This window comes from Ictidomys tridecemlineatus, chromosome 5 (genome assembly GCF_052094955.1).
Source record: "Ictidomys tridecemlineatus isolate mIctTri1 chromosome 5, mIctTri1.hap1, whole genome shotgun sequence".
Taxonomy (NCBI): domain Eukaryota; kingdom Metazoa; phylum Chordata; class Mammalia; order Rodentia; family Sciuridae; genus Ictidomys; species Ictidomys tridecemlineatus.
In genome coordinates, this window is record NC_135481.1 from 194,908,450 (window position 1) to 194,923,567 (window position 15,118).

Consider the following 15,118-nt stretch of genomic DNA (forward strand, 5'->3'; position numbering starts at 1 on the left):
CTCTGCCCCCCTCTGCCCCTCTCTGCCCCTCTCTGTCCCCCTCTTCCCCCCTCTGCCCCTCTCTGTCCCTCTCTGCTCCCCTCTGCCCCCCTCTGCCCCCCTCTGTCCCCCTCTGCCCCCCTCTGCCCCCCTCTGACCCCCTCTGACCCCCTCTGACCCCCTCTGCCCCTCTCTGCCCCCCTCTGCCCCCCTCTGTCCCCCTCTGCCCCCCTCTGCCCCCCTCTGCCCCCCTCTGCCCCCCTCTGCCCCCCTCTGTCCCCCTCTGCCCCCCTCTGCCCCCCTCTGCCCCCCTCTGCCCCCCTCTGCCCCTCTCTGCCCCCCTCTGCCCCCCTCTGCCCCCCTCTGCCCCTCTCTGCCCCCCTCTGACCCCCTCTGACCCCCTCTGACCCCCTCTGACCCCCTCTGCCCCCCTCTGCCCCCCTCTGCCCCCCTCTGCCCCCCTCTGCCCCCCTCTGCCCCCCTCTGCCCCCCTCTGCCCCCCTCTGCCCCCCTCTGCCCCCCTCTGCCCCCCTCTGCCCCCCTCTGCCCCCCTCTGTCCCCCTCTGCCCCCCTCTGCCCCCCTCTGCCCCCCTCTGCCCCCCTCTGCCCCCTCTCTGCCCCCCTCTGCCCCCCTCTGCCCCCCTCTGCCCCTCTCTGCCCCCCTCTGACCCCCTCTGACCCCCTCTGCCCCCCTCTGCCCCCCTCTTCCCCCCCTCTGCCCCCCTCTGCGCCCCTGCCCCCTCTGCCCCTCTCTGTCCCCCTCTGCCCCTCTCTGCCCCCCTCTGCCCCCCTCTGCCCCTCTCTGCCCCTCTCTGCCCCTCTCTGCCCCTCTCTGTCCCTCTCTGCCCCTCTCTGCCCCTCTCTGCCCCCTCTGCCCCTCTCTGTCCCTTTCTGCCCCCCTCTGCCCCCCTCTGCCCCTCTCTGCCCCTCTCTGCCCCTCTCTGCCCCCTCTGCCCCTCTCTGTCCCTTTCTGCCCCCCTCTGCCCCCCTCTGCCCCTCTCTGCCCCCCTCTGCCTCCCTCTGCCCCTCTCTGCCCCCTCTGCCCCCCTCTGTCCCTCTCTGCCCCCTCTGCCCCTCTCTGTCCCTCTCTGCCCCTCTCTGCCCCTCTCTGCCCCCTCTGCCCCCCTCTGTCCCCCTCTGCCCCCCTCTGCCCCCCTCTGCCCCTCTCTGCCCCCCTCTGCCCCTCTCTGCCCCTCTCTGCCCCCCTCTGCCCCTCTCTGCCCCTCTCTGCCCCCTCTGCCCCTCTCTGCCCCTCTCTGTCCCTCTCTGCCCCCCTCTGCCCCCCTCTGCCCCTCTCTGCCCCTCTCTGCCCCTCTCTGCCCCTCTCTGCCCCTCTCTGTCACTCTCTGCCCCCCTCTGCCCCTCTCTGCCCCTCTCTGCCCCTCTCTGCCCCTCTCTGCCCCCCTCTGCCCCCTCTGCCCCTCTCTGCCCCTCTCTGTCCCTCTCTGCCCCTCTCTGCCCCTCTGTCTGCTCTTGTCTCTGACTCCGACTCTTGGCCTCTGTCTCCTTTAATACAGCATCACGTGCTGAATGGATGAACAAAACGCTCTCCCCACCCAGCGCAATATCAATCATAAAAGGATCGAAGTCATCCCTGTTTCCGCATGGACCAACCTAAAAATATTCCAAGAAATTAAGCTAGACACCCAGCAGCGTCTTGTCCGACCACCTGGATGAAGGGCGGGCGGCAGCACATCCACGGAGATGGAGTGGCCTGGGGTTTCTGGGCTGTAGGATGGGGACGCTGGCAGGTGGGGGGCACGCTGGCAGGTGGGGGGCACGCTCTGGGGATGGAGCGGCTCTGAAACTAGGTAGTGGCGATGGCTGCCCAGCTTTGTGCTTCTACCGAGGCCTCTGAGGCTGGCACAGGACGCGCAGCCGGAGGTGGGAGAGAGGAGTGTTTAAGGGTGGGTTTTGGGTGTTGGGGTTAAACCGTAATAAGGCAGCCGTCTAAACACGCACCGTCCCGTGAGTTTGCACACGTGTCCTTTGTCACGCGCTGAGCACTGCTGTGTCTGGCGCAGGTGCACAGACAACGGCTGCACAGGTCACGTGTGCAGGCCCCGGCCCAGGCTGGTTGTGGCTGCTCCAGGCTGAAGGGACCCTGCCAGATTTCACCTCAGGGCGGTGCAGAGTCTCACGCCCGTCCCTGATGCCCGGCCACAGCCCTCAGAGCTGGCCAGGAAGAAGGGGCCCAGCCAGGGCAGGTGCACACTCATGTCACGTGCCGTGCAGACGCAGGCTCCGGGGCCCTGGGCGGACCGCTTTCTCTTTTTTCCAAAGGAAGAGTCACAGATGTTGGTGGCTGAGGACTCCTGGGACCACCCTGGAACCTCCTCCTGGTGTGATCAGAAGGTGGACAAGGACTTGGGAAGGACCGGTGCTGGAGGGGCTGCGGTCCTCCCCCGTGCTGGGTCCTGGGCCTCCCACCCGTCTCAGTACGTCACGTCCTCAGCTGCCCACCACCCTGACACCACTTCAGGACAGAGCAGACCAGCACTGGCCCCCTGGCCACCCACCGGGTGAGCGTGGACCAGAGCCCAGGTGCTGCCTTCCCGTGTGTCGCGTCCCCCACGCTGTGTCCCTGAACATCTCCCGGAGAGGAAGCGCCTGAGTCCTGTGGACCCATGAGCCAGCCGAGCTTCTCCTCCTGGGACTGTTCCTGTCAGGTGTCGGGGCACAGCGATGGACACAGGCCCCTGGGGACAGCCAACTCCTTCGTCCAGACTCACCTGGGAGGGACACCCCCGACACGCGGAGCTCACCAGTGAGCTGGACCCAGCCCCGTTTCTGCCTCCTGAGCCCTCCTCGGGGACACGGTCCCCCCTGTGCCCTGGGACAGCTCTCGTCTGGCTCACGGATGTGGATCCCCCACAGTGTCCCCGCCTCTGTCCAGTGCTGTGTGGCCTTCACTCACTAATGGCCACGGCAGCCCGGGAGGCGCGCGGTCTCACCCACGCTCTGCCCCCAAGGCCATGGAGGCGCAGGGAGGTGACAACATCCCCCGTGGTGACGCAGCGGGCAAGAGGGGCAGCCGCGAAGGGAGCTCCAGGGCGGCTTTCCCCAGCCCTTCTGCGGACAGGCCTGCGGGTCGACAGGACAGGCCACTGTGCCCACTGCTGCGGGGCTCCTCCTCTGTCCTGGCCTCCACGGTACAGGGACGCCCGTGGCCAAGGGCAGGGACCGAGGGAGCACAGATGCCAGACAACTGCTGGGGAGGACGTGGCGTGACCGGAGCCTCCACGTCCACGGAGCACGCGGGCACTGGCCGGCCCCAGGGGACGCATGTGTCTGACGGAGCTGAAGGGGCGGAGGCCCGGGCCCAGGCGCCTCCCGTGTTTCCTCAGCAGTCGCACAGGGGACGGCGTCCCAGGACGTCCTCCACAGCACCGTGGCACGGGGCGAGTCCCGGGCCTGGAGATGACCCACGCAGCCTCCTGCAGCGGATAAGCCCCTGGGCACGCCCTCCCAGAGGCCCCGTCCACCCTGACAGACAGAGGCCTCTGGGCGCTCACGTCCTTTGCCTGAGGCTGAGGCCAGTTTGGGTCCTGGCTGTGTGTCACCCGGGTGGTGGTCCTGCTGGCCAAGATCCTTGCGCCTGACCCTGCAGAAGAACCCCAGTGGCCAGCGCTGCCTTGGGGCACTTTGGAGGGACGTGTTGGCCACATTCTTTGGGTTGGGTTTTATCTGCTCCTGGGACAGGACCAAAGCCTAGGGCAAACCCAGGTCAAACTCGCCTCCCTGCTGGACGCCCAGGGCGTGCACAGCCGGCGTCACTGAGCACTGACCTGCTGACTCACACGCCTCCCCTCGTGGAGGGGCCGTGACTTCTGTGCCCAGTTTACACAAGAGGCCACTGAGGCACAGAGAGGCTCAGCGACTAGCCTGAGGCTACACAGCTCCTTCCTGGCAGACCTGGGAGAGGATCTGAGCTTCTGTGCCTTCTGTTCCCTCTTCACCCACCCCCTCCTCCTGCCCTCTGCAGAGACGGCCTTCCCCTCCCAGAGGGGCCTGGCAGAGGGTGGGGCTGGCGCTCTGTGACAGGAACACGCGCCCATGGTCCTTTCTGAACATCCCTGTCCACGCAGCATCTGAGCAGCCGGCATTTGACGCAGGGCAGCAGGCAGCGCCCTGGGTACCAGAGGCGGGGCCTCAGAGGTTCGGGAGCTGGGGAGGGCTGCGGGGGAGGGAAGCCCGGCCGGAAGGGTGACAGGGGACAGTCACTCATTTGCCCGTTTGTGACTGGTCCTTGTCCTCCAGGGGAATCCCAGCTGCCCCAGGGCACAAGTTTGTTTTGCTTGAAGCTTGTCTCCAGGGGCTTGAGCAGGGGCTGACACACACCCCCCCTTAGTGAGGCGCTGCAGGATCCGTAAGTGCCAACGTCACCCTCCAGGGCCCGAGGGGTGGACGTGGGTCACACCTGACGTGACCAGCGGTTCCAAGCCAATCACAGCAGGTATCTTCTCCTACGTAAGCAGAGATCACCTTCCCTGCCCCTGGGAAGCTGAAGTGGCTTGGAATAAGTGAGTTAGGCAGAACCCAGTCTCCAGAACCTGTTGGTGACGTCCAAGTGTGGACAGGGCAAAGGGAGGGGGACAAAGAGAAGAAGGAAGTGGAGGGAGAGAGGGACAGCGGGAGAGATGGAGGGGAGGGGACAGTTTCACAGAGGAATGGAAGAACTGCGACTGGACACCCTCGTGGTCAAGGGACCGTGGACACTGGGAAGGAGGCAGCCCAGAGGACGGGGGAAGTTGGGACCAGAACCTTTCCTGTCTCCGGGCCCCCGTGTGGCATCAACCAGGGACTGGGTGGAGTTTCCCCAAGGGTCCTTCCTGGGCAGAGTTATGGACTGGGTGGGAGGTGTCCCCAACGCTCGTGTGTGAAGCCATGCGAGACGTCTCAGAGGCAAAGTGGCTGGGTTATGAGCTGTGGACCACCCATGGATTTACCCACTGATGCGGATTAACTGGGTGGTACTGGCTGTGGCTGGAGGAAGTAGGTCCCTGGGAGCATGCCCTTTGGAGTTTATTTTCTGTCTCTTTACTTCCTGTTGCTGTGTCCAGAGCTGCTTTCCTCCACCTCGTCTTTCCACCCTGACGTCCTGCCTCCCTGGGGCCCAGAGCCCTGGAGTCGCCCAGCCATGGATGGAACCTCTGAAACCTGAGCCAAAATGAACTTCCCTCCTCCAAGGGCTTTTGCCGTGTCTTTTGGACCCGGAAATGAAGCACTGACCAGAAGAGGCGGGTTCAGGAGTGGCCCCCCAGATCCAGGTTATAGCTGTCAGCAAGAAAAGAGCAGGAAAGGTCATGGTCACTATCCCCCGATCAGGTGAGCTGGGGAGGCACAGGCTGGGGTGAGGGGAGGTGCCCAGTGGGAGGCAGGCACGCGCTGCGGGCGGAGGGGTGCCACCGGGGGGGACCTTGAAGGAGCCTCCTGCTCTGGGGCTTTAAGGCCCAGAGGTCGTGGTCACCGGCTGTGGACGAGGTAACTGGAGAGGCGCCCTGTGGAGTCCTCTGCACCCTCAGCCACCTGCTCTTGGACGAGGAAGTGGGTCTCTCAGGGCCACCTCAGACGGTGGCTGTCCTCCACCCTCTGGAAGCCAAGACGCGTCCTGAGAGGGGGGGACCGCCCCTGAGGCCTTAGTGTCCGCATAAGGTGGACTCGGGCCTTTGCCTGGCCGCTCCCTCCTGGGCCACTCTTCCCTGTGCTCTTACTTGGTCCTTCCTCACCCACCTCCCCACTCAGGTGTCACTGCTCTCTGCCTGCCCCAGGGGACACACGCCCTGGCCCCTGCAGCTCGCAGAAGCAGCCCATTCTCTTGACCACGTGCCGAGGGCCCGGCGAGCTCCGGGAGGGGAGAGGCGGCTCTGGACGTTCACCCCGATGCCCAGCAAGGCTCTGGGTTTTGTGCATGAGCACAGCCAGCTGGCCACAGCTGGGTCCCCTGCCTCTGCCTGTCACCCGTGCTCTTCGATTCTAAGCCACCCAGGGCCCTGTGCCTTCCCCAGGCAGATGTGGCCTTCAGGGTACACCCTGAGCTGGCGCCAGCCTGTTTTAAAAACGGCGGGTGGAGCTGAGCCTCCGTCCACCCGGACCTGTGTCCACATCCCCAAAGTCCAGGCAGGGCCAGCGGGGTGTCCTGGCCCGCCAGGCTCCATGTGGCCAGGAGGGCAGCTCCTGTCCCTGGGGATGCTGGCAGATTTGCTTATGGTGTTTGCATTCAACCAAAGACTTGGCAGAGACAAAGGCTCCACTGCCCAGCCGCCCGAGAGGTGGCCCTGCTGCCTGTCCCCATGGAGACCGCAGATGCCCTTCCCGGCCAGGGCGTCTGCTCTGAACCCACAACGCAGGGCCCTGGGCCTTGTGGGGGCGCCTCCCCCAGAACCTGGGGATCCCCTCTGCCCATGGAGAGAGGAAAGAGGGGACAGCTGAGAGCCTGGGGGACGGGGCCACCGATGCACTGGGCACAGAGTGGACTCTCAGAAGGCAGGCCGTGGTGTCCCACGTGCCCAGCACTCACGGTCCTGTGAGTTGGGGTCAGGGACCCAGGAACGAGATGGGGGACCTGCCTGAGTTCTGGGAGGGGGGAGCAGCTTCTGTCTGAGTCCCGGTCCCCAGAGCCGAAGGCCGCCCGCTCTGGGAAGCGCTCGCGCTCCCCGCTGCTCTCTGGGGCTCACCCCCCTCCCGCCCCACCCTCCTTCAGCCTGTCCTCCTCTGGGCGCTTCTCCGTCTCTTCCTCTTTTCCTATGTCCTGTTTCTGTCCCTCTCTGGGGTCGGTGTTGGGAGCCGAGCAGAGCTGCTGGGGACTGCCGGGGCTGAGCCGAGTTGGCTGTGCCCTGGTCTTCCCCACGGCCCCTCTTGCAGAGCCCGGTAGTCCAGCCCTGGCTCTCTCCACGTGGTGGGAGGAGCTGTGATGGCAGGAGCCCCAGGCTCACTGTAGGAGCCCTGCGGATAGGGAGAGGCCGCTTGGCCTTGGGGGCCTCTCCACCTGTGGAGCCCCACAGCTCCCTTCAGAAAGCCATGACTCATCACTGTGCCCGGGTCACAAGAGTGGCGGGAAGTTAAAGAAAACTCTTTGTACACCAGAGCAGGAACAGAAGCCCAGCCCCTCTGGGGCCAGGTCAGAGCACGAATGAGCAGAGGGATGAGCTGGCACCCAGGGCAGCAGGGCAGGGTGGGGACCACGGCAAGATGGACGGCCAGGCTGCAGGGACCCGTCGACGGCTCCAGCCGATCACACCAGGCATGATACCTGGGCTGAGCAGGGCCACATCTCCAGAGCTCCTAAAGCTGGAATCCACATCTCTGTCTAAACTTGTTCACGTGGACAGTGTCACTTTGCAGGCTCAGCGTGGCCTGGTTCCTGCCAGCCTTCCTCTTCTGCCCGCGAGCCTGGGCCAGAACCACACGCAGTGTCTCTGAGAGACCAAGAGCCAGGATGCCTCTGTCTCCAGGGGTGGAGACGTCTGCACACAGCTGGGTGGTGTGGCTGGGACTGCAGGAGCCACAGCTGGGGACCCACGTCACTGCATCTCCATCAGGGAGCAGCTGGCGGACCACACCCGCCACCCGGGAACCCTGGTCCGCCACGGAAACCTCAAGGTGCCCAGGGAGGCGCCCTCCCACGGGAGGGGAGAAGGTGGCAAGCCGCACGCGGGGTGCCGCCAGGGGCCCTTGGAACAAGGCTCCTGCCCACTCCTCACGGAGTCATGGATCATTGATCAGGTGCCAGGCACTGGCCTCAGCCCTGAAAACCCGGCGGGAAACGAAACAGGCCAGACGCAGGAGTCCACAGTTTTCCCTCCCTCCCTCCCTCCCTCCCTTTGTTTTTTGCTGTATAAGAACAGTCTTGGGAGGCCACTCAAGAAGTGGTGCCTCTGGGGACGGGGGCCAGGGGAGGAGGCAGGGCTCCTCTCAGAACGTGGCCCTGTGTTTGCTTTTCTCCTTGGGCATCTCGCCTTCGGGAGGCTCAGTGGTGGACGCTGGGACCTCCGCCTGGTGCCCTGGAGACCCTGGAGGGGGCTGCTGCCCCAGGGCTGTGTTCCCACTGTCCCCCCGGGTTGAGGTCCTCTCCCTGGCTCCATGGTACATGCCCTGGTGGCTGTGCCGTGTCCTTTGCATGCTCCAGGGGCTTGGTTGACACACTGAATCCTCCCAACGGCCCCGTGAGGGAGGTGCCGGGATCTGACAGATGGGGAAGGGGCAGACGTGGTTTGGAGCTTTCCCGATTAGTGCGCTGTTCTGGTTTTATTTATTGCCGATAACATGCCACCCCCCCCACACACACACACACTCCCATTGAACAGCAGAAAACAGCAATGACCTTCACTCTGCTCAGGCCTCTGTGGTCTGGGGAGGCCTTGGCGGGTCGGAGTGACCCTGCTCCACTCTGGGGGCTCGGGAATCAGCGGGAGGCCTGCCCCTTCCTGGGACTGCCGAAGCCGGAGCTGCAGGCCCCGTGTCTCTCCAGCTCTGCCTGGGTCTCGTCCTCACCGCGGATCAGCTCTGGGGTGTCCCCAGCACAGTGTCAGGGAAGTCACGCTCCGGGACAGCCCAGGGCTCCTGAGGCACGAGTCTGGAGAGAGAGAAAATCCTCCAAGACCAAGCCTTGGAGATTGACAGTGTCACTTGCACCCCGAGGACGATGCGTTCATTGTCAACAGAAGGGAAACGACACTGAACTGCATGGAAAGGGCGTCAGAGAATCTGCCGACAGACTGCAAAGCCACTGTGCGTGGCAGGAGAACGGCAGGACTGGGCCTTGAACCAGGCAGTGCGGCTCCAAACACGTGCCCGGGGCCGCTCCGCTGGGGACCGGCGGTGCCTTCTCTTTGGAGGACGCAGGCTGCGCTCAGACCCCAGCAACTGCTATAAGTTCTGGCCGATTCTGTGCCCAACATAGAACCTCAGGGCCCCAGGCTCCCGTCGCCAGAGCTGGGTGAAGGGGAGTGGGCCTAGGTGGGGTGGCAGGGAACACCCTGGGGCCCTGGTGGGCGCCTTGGATGGCACTGCAGCCCGGGTCTGCATACCAGCACCCTCCTCTGCAGGCCGCCACCCAGGGACAAGCCGCCTGGCTCGAAGGAAGGGAAGGAGGCCACCCTCCCGCAAAAGTGCCAGGAGCTGTGACTCTGGCAGGAAGCGAGGCGGTGGGTGGGGTGGCATAGGGACAGAAAGGGGCAGCCTCTGATTTTGTTGGAGTGCCGTGGGGGAAGGCGGAGCCTGCCCGCGGAGGTCACTCGCGGGGGATGGCAGGGCAGCTCCGCCCTCGAGGATTCCCTGTCTCCATGGGCTCCCACGGGGCCTCTCTCTGGGCCAGGGGGTCTGCGAGGAGCCGAGCTGTGAGTCCCACCCAGGGCCTGACCTCGGGGGCCAGCGCACCTGGAGAGAGAGAGAATACACGGCGGGGGCGGGGCGTCCCTGTGCCAGAGGTGGCCAGTGCTGTGGGGACATAATGCAGGGAAGGGGGCCTGGGGGGCAAGGGAGGCCTGGGCAGGTCTCGAAGAGGGGCCAGGGGTGAAGACCCGAGGGGAGCAGGGCCACACCTGCCACCGTTCACCCTGCAGTGCCTGCCCGAGGGACGGTCAAGTCCCCCACCCCGTGGGCCAGGCACGGCCTGGGACTCACTCTGGTGACAGAGGGGAGATGATGTGGTGGCTCAGGTGGGACGTTTGAGCGCACCTGCCCTGGAGTTGCTCCTGTTCTCAGCCCAGCAGGACTCTGCCCCAGGGACATTTGATAAGGTCCGGAGACATTTTGGGCCACCAGGACTTGGGGGGGGGCTGCCACTGCATCTAGTGGCCTGAACTCCTTTGCGGGCGCTGACAAAGTGCCAGATTGGGCGCCACCCACAGGTGCACTGTCCCCCAGCCCAGGGCCGGGAGTCTGGGGGAGGCTGGTCCCTTCTAGGAGGACCTGTGCTGTGCCCTTGCTGGTCCCCGGTGGCTTGCCACCAGGCTTTGGCGTTCCTTTGCTCCTAGGCCTCTGCCTGGCACCCTCCCCTGTGTCCAAACGTCCCCTGAGCATAAGGACACGGGTCCTTGGGATGAGCGGCCACTGACTCGGGTACGACCTCACCTTGATGCATCCCGTCGGGGACACCCTCTTTTCAAGTGCAGTCACTTTTTGAGGAGTTGGGACGTCATCAGATGAAGGCTGGGGACACAACTCGGCCCCTAACACAGTGGGGCCCGAGATGTGGCTGCCACCTGCGGAGACTCGGCTGAGCTTGGGGAACCCCGCGAGAGGCCCGGGGTCCTGGGGGGCGGGTGACCTAAGGCAGGGTGGCCGCCCGCCCACGGGGCCTGCAGCCTAATGGAAAAGGACTCGGGTGTGGAGGTGATGTGTTTGGCTTTCATGCTGCACAGTCCCGCCCTCTGTGACGGGTACAAGCTGCCTGGGGCCACGTGGCAGGACCTGGAGCCGCCCAGGCCCGGCAGGATCTCTGTCATGATCCTTTGGTGACGTCTGCCCTGCAGGGCAAGGGAGCGAGGCCTGCTGGTCCTCATGCTCCCTGCCTCTGTCCCACCCTCCGGCTCAGAAAGGCACCTGACCCAAGTCACGGACGCCCAAGCTGGCATTTGGCAAGGAGGTGGCACAGAGAAGTGTCCCCTGCGCCCGGGCTGGGGCTGAGCTGCCAGCAGGATCAGACCCCAGACTCCCACTGTCACATCCTCAGGGACAGTCCTGCTCCAAAAACTATCTTCAATGCTCCAAGAATAGACCGTGCCACAAACTCTACGTTACCAGCAATCCCGAGGACCAGGGGTGTCACCTTGTCACCTGGGACACTGAGTTCAAGGGTTCAAGCCTGACTTTTTCTCCAGGGTGATTTTGTCTGGAAATCCCCGTGGGGACGCTCTCCTGGTGGCCTCTCTGGTGGGCAGCAGGGACACTGTGGGGTGAGGGCATGTGACTCCTGCTGCTCTAGAATCACTCTGGGCCGCAGGAGGGTGGAGACGGTGGGGGTCAGCCGCCAGGTCAGGAGGGACCGTGAGGGAGACTCAGGGCTCTGCAGGCAGAACAGGGCGTTGAGGAGGAGGGGCCTGCGAAACCCGCCAGTCCTCACTGAGCCGGGAGGGGCACCGTCCCTGTGCTGCGCTTTCAGGGAAGCTCTGGGGTAGACCAGCGCTCTGGAGGGGACAGTCGCACAGGGGGGTGTCTGTCAGGATCTTTTGGTCACAAGTGACAGAAGCCCAAATCCAACACCCTGGAAATCCAACACACCAACTCGGGATCAGGCCTCTATGGCCTCAGGGTTTTGGCCACTACTGCCCCACTGGCCCTGGGGACAGCCCTCCAGCCAGGGAGCCTCATGCCCAGGGGGCGGCAGTGGTTCTAGCACTGGCTCTGATGGACCAAGGCAGGTCACCTGGCCAGTGATGATGACTGGCCAGGCCTGGGTCACATGCCCATCTGTGCGCCACCTTTAAAGCACAGGGATCCAGCGTGGAAGGGACGTGGGGAGGGGCAGCCTGCTGTCACCAGAGATGGAGGCCCCAGTGCCCCTGTGACGCAGGCCGGGGACCCGGTGGAAGGAACGTCCAGCCCAGGAGAAGTGCCGCTGGGGCAGCCCTGTCCCTGCCGGGAGACAAGGTCTGGACTTGTCCCCTGGTCACCTCAAGAAGGCGCGTGGCTCTTGAGGAAGGACGAAGCCGACACGTGGCTGGATTTTGGTGGTCTGAGCAGCGTCTGGGCGGGGTCTGTGGAGGGTCTCTGTGTCCCAGAGCCCTCTGCCCCCCAGAGCCCACCCCCACGATCAGTGCTAAGGCCCTATTTCTTGGGGGACCTGCTGCTGGAGCTGGAGTTGACTGTGCTCTTATCAGCAGTGTCTGCAGCCGGCACAGACCTGGGAGGAAGCCCCTGTCCTCGCCCCCCCCCCCCACCCCGTGGGCCCTAACCCTCCCACACCTGCTTAGCGCCACTCAGCCACATGTGTGTCGCGCACGGAGTTATGGCCGCTGCCACCTCCCACTGATGGCTCCTTTAGGGCAGATAAGAGCTACGGGGAGGAGGTAGCAGCCTGTGTCTTTGGGGCCACTGCCGTCCCCTGAAGCCGTCCCCTAAATCACTGTGGGCCAGGCCAGGCTCCCGCCTCCCACAGCCAGGATCCACGCCTCGCCCGCTCCCTGGAGCCCGAGCTGATCTGCAGACACTGATGTGTCTTATCTGGTCTCTAAAAAACAAATGTCACCAACTCTAACCTCGGGAGCCTCCACACGGAAGTCCGGATTCTTGAAACACAGGAAAGTTGGAGGGCCCTGCCTGCGGATGTGTGGCTGCCCCTCCTCTCCAGGTCACCTGGCCCCACCTCTCCCTGGGGGCTCTTCACATGGTGTCACCTGCCGGGTCCAACCCCCTGCATCCCAGAACCAGGGCCTCAGGGCAGCCGGTTGGTGGAGCTCAGGCTCCGCAGACAGACAGGCCGACCTGAGGCAGGCGTGTGTTCCCGTGCGACTCAGTTTCCTCATCTGTAAAATGGGCACGTGCACGGCCACTGTGGGGGGTGTGAGGGAGTCACATGCAGGCAGGACGGTGGGCACCTGTCCTGCAGGAGGCAGGTCCAGTGTGAGCTGCCCTGCCCGCCAGGTCCCGGCCATCCTGGCTGGTGTGCTGGGTTGACCTGCCTGCAGGAAGGAGCACCCCCCAGCACCGTGGACCAGCTCGCCCGGGTAACCAGCTGGGCCCTAGATCAGGGACAGGAGTCCTCACAGGAGACAAAAGGCGAGACGTCCATCAGGGGCTAGGAGGGTCAGGGGCGTCCTCGCCTGCAGCCTTCAGACGGAGCAGGGCCCCGCTGTCGCCCTGAAGCCAGACCCCCGGCCTCTGCACCGAGGAGGGCGTGAGCTGCTGCTGCTGCAGGACACAGCTGTGGGGACCTGCGCGGGTAGGGGAGGTTCTGCCTCCGCGTTTCTCTCCACCACGGGCCACTCAGTGTGGTGCTCCAGGACTGGGACACCAGGTGACTCTGGAATGCTCACGGACGCCCGGCACAGCTGTGGGGGAAGGGCCTGTCTGAGGCCTGCAGACCTGGGACCTGGGACTCCAGCAGCGCAGGGGCCTCCTGCCCCCAAGAAGGGCCCGGAGCCGCGGGGCTCGCGGAGGAAGCAGCACCCACCGGGAAGGGACGTGAGAGCCTCAGGTGCCAGCCCAGGGCCCACACCCAGGGGGACGGCCAGCAGGGACCAGTCACAGCACGTCCCCACCCGGGGCTTCCATTCTGTGGGAGAGGGGCAGGAACCAGGGGAGCAACCTCCAGTGGATGGGGTCCTCATCTTTGTGGTCAAGCCTGGCCCCTGGGAGCCTCCCTCCTCACACAGGAAGGACACAGGCAAAGGAGAGGACAGAGGCTGACTACATCCCAGATCACACAGCTGGTTTGTGCTGGAGCTAGCCTAGAGAGCGTCCATCAGGCCATTCCCAGGGGCGTCCAGTTCCGCTTCACCGTTCTGCCTCATTCTCCCCTGAGAACGGTCCTATTCTCCTTACAATGCAGGTGAGGAAAAGAGGCGTGGAGCCCAGAGAGGTTAAGTCACTTGCCCGAGGTCAGACAGCTCAGGAGAGGCAGAGCCTGGATTGAAGATTACTCCCAGATCTGAGCTTGGAGCCTCAGTTCTCTCAGCTCCCAGAACAACGGGCAGAGGAGCGCAGAGTCTTGCTGGGTGTTCCGGCCCTGCCTCCCCAGGTAGTCGGTGCCCATCTCACCCTGGAATCCAGTGTGGCCTTGACACCACGGTCCTCAGGAGGTCACACAGCCTGTGGCCTAAAGGGAGAGATATCCAGGCGTTTGCCGACCGGGGATCGGGAAGAAGGCTGAGGGAGGGAGGGGACCCGGGCTGGGTCGGCCTCTCCCTGTCCCCCTTGCTGTCCTCGCTGTTGCTGGCTCTGAGCCCAGCGCTGGGCACAGCTGGCTGAGGATGAGTCTGTTTCTGCCTCCACCCCTGCCTCAGCCTCTAGAGCCCTGGGGTTTCCGGAGGCTTCTTCCAGGGAGACGCTGCATCGGGAGGCTGACTGGCCCAGGAGGCGGCAGGACCCGGGGAGCTGGAGACCGGGTGACCACTGCGGTCATCGCCTGGGAAGACGAGGCGGTGGAGCCAGGCCCTGGGGGTCGGGCCCGAGTGGGGCTGATCACCTGCCGGGCCTCCTGATTCACGGCTGCCTCCCCTCCTCCAGTCACAGCTCATGTCCCCATGGTCTTAAATCATCCCGCACAGCCTCGAGGCGGTCCATCGAGTGCCCGCTGTAACCACCGGCCCGATTAAAGGCAGGCGGGAGGAGAGGTGCCCAGCCCCGCCAGGCGGGCGCGGGAGCTGGCAGTGCCATTTGTCAGAGAGGCGGCCGCCCACACACGGCTGGCTTAATTTCATGTTTGACTGCTGATGGGTTTTCATTTATAGATAATATAAACAGGTTGACAGGCCCCTAATTAGCTGATTTGTGGTCTTTGGGAGCACATGGTTATTAATATTCATCCATATCCGTACCACGCAGGCAGAAGCTGGCCCGCAGGACCCGGGCGCCTCCCGCCCTGCGTGGCCGCCTTGGGGACTCGTCTCCGGCCTGTGACTCGGGAGAGCATCTCGTGCGGCTGAGAGGGTCGGGTTAACCGGTCCAGGCCTGCTCTGCCCCGGGAGCTCTTCCACAAACCAGCCACAGCCTACATCTCGTTGGGGAGCGGAACCCTGTTTCATGGGAGCCGTGTGTGCTGGAAGGCAGGGAACAAGTGGGGACACCGGCCGGCGCTGCCCCGGGCTCCGCAGGCCACACCCCGAGCCCCCCAGCGGCCCCCTCCACCGACCGTCTCGCCTCGGCCCTGAGAGGCAGGTGCAGGCCCCCAGACAGTGATAGAAGAGCGGATCTGTCCCCGTCCCTCCCTCCCCATGTAGGGCAGGCCAGCCGGCTCACCCACAGGCTCTCACACTCACGGCTGGTCCCAGCAGACCTCTGTCCTGGGCCTGGGCACTTCTGCCTGTGGCTGGTCTTCTGCCACAGGTTCAGCTGATGCAGGTCTCTGCCACCACACTGTGTCCCCGACCACGGAGTGCTCCCTCGAGGGCGATGGGTGGTGGCAAAGAGCACTGGACGGGGGCGAGGAGCCCAGGATGGAGCTGCTCTGCACCGGCTGTGTGACCCTGGGGAGGCA

The 15,118-nt window shown here is 64.8% G+C and overlaps 1 long non-coding RNA gene across 1 annotated transcript; it reads left to right on the top strand.

The window, feature by feature from the left end:
* The first annotated feature begins 7,796 nt into the window (after window positions 1-7,796).
* LOC144378192 (uncharacterized) lies at window positions 7,797-14,401 on the top strand. Its single transcript, XR_013439857.1, has 2 exons — window positions 7,797-13,117; window positions 13,472-14,401. It is a non-coding gene; the product is annotated as an uncharacterized LOC144378192 (long non-coding RNA).
* The last annotated feature ends 717 nt before the right edge of the window (window positions 14,402-15,118 follow it).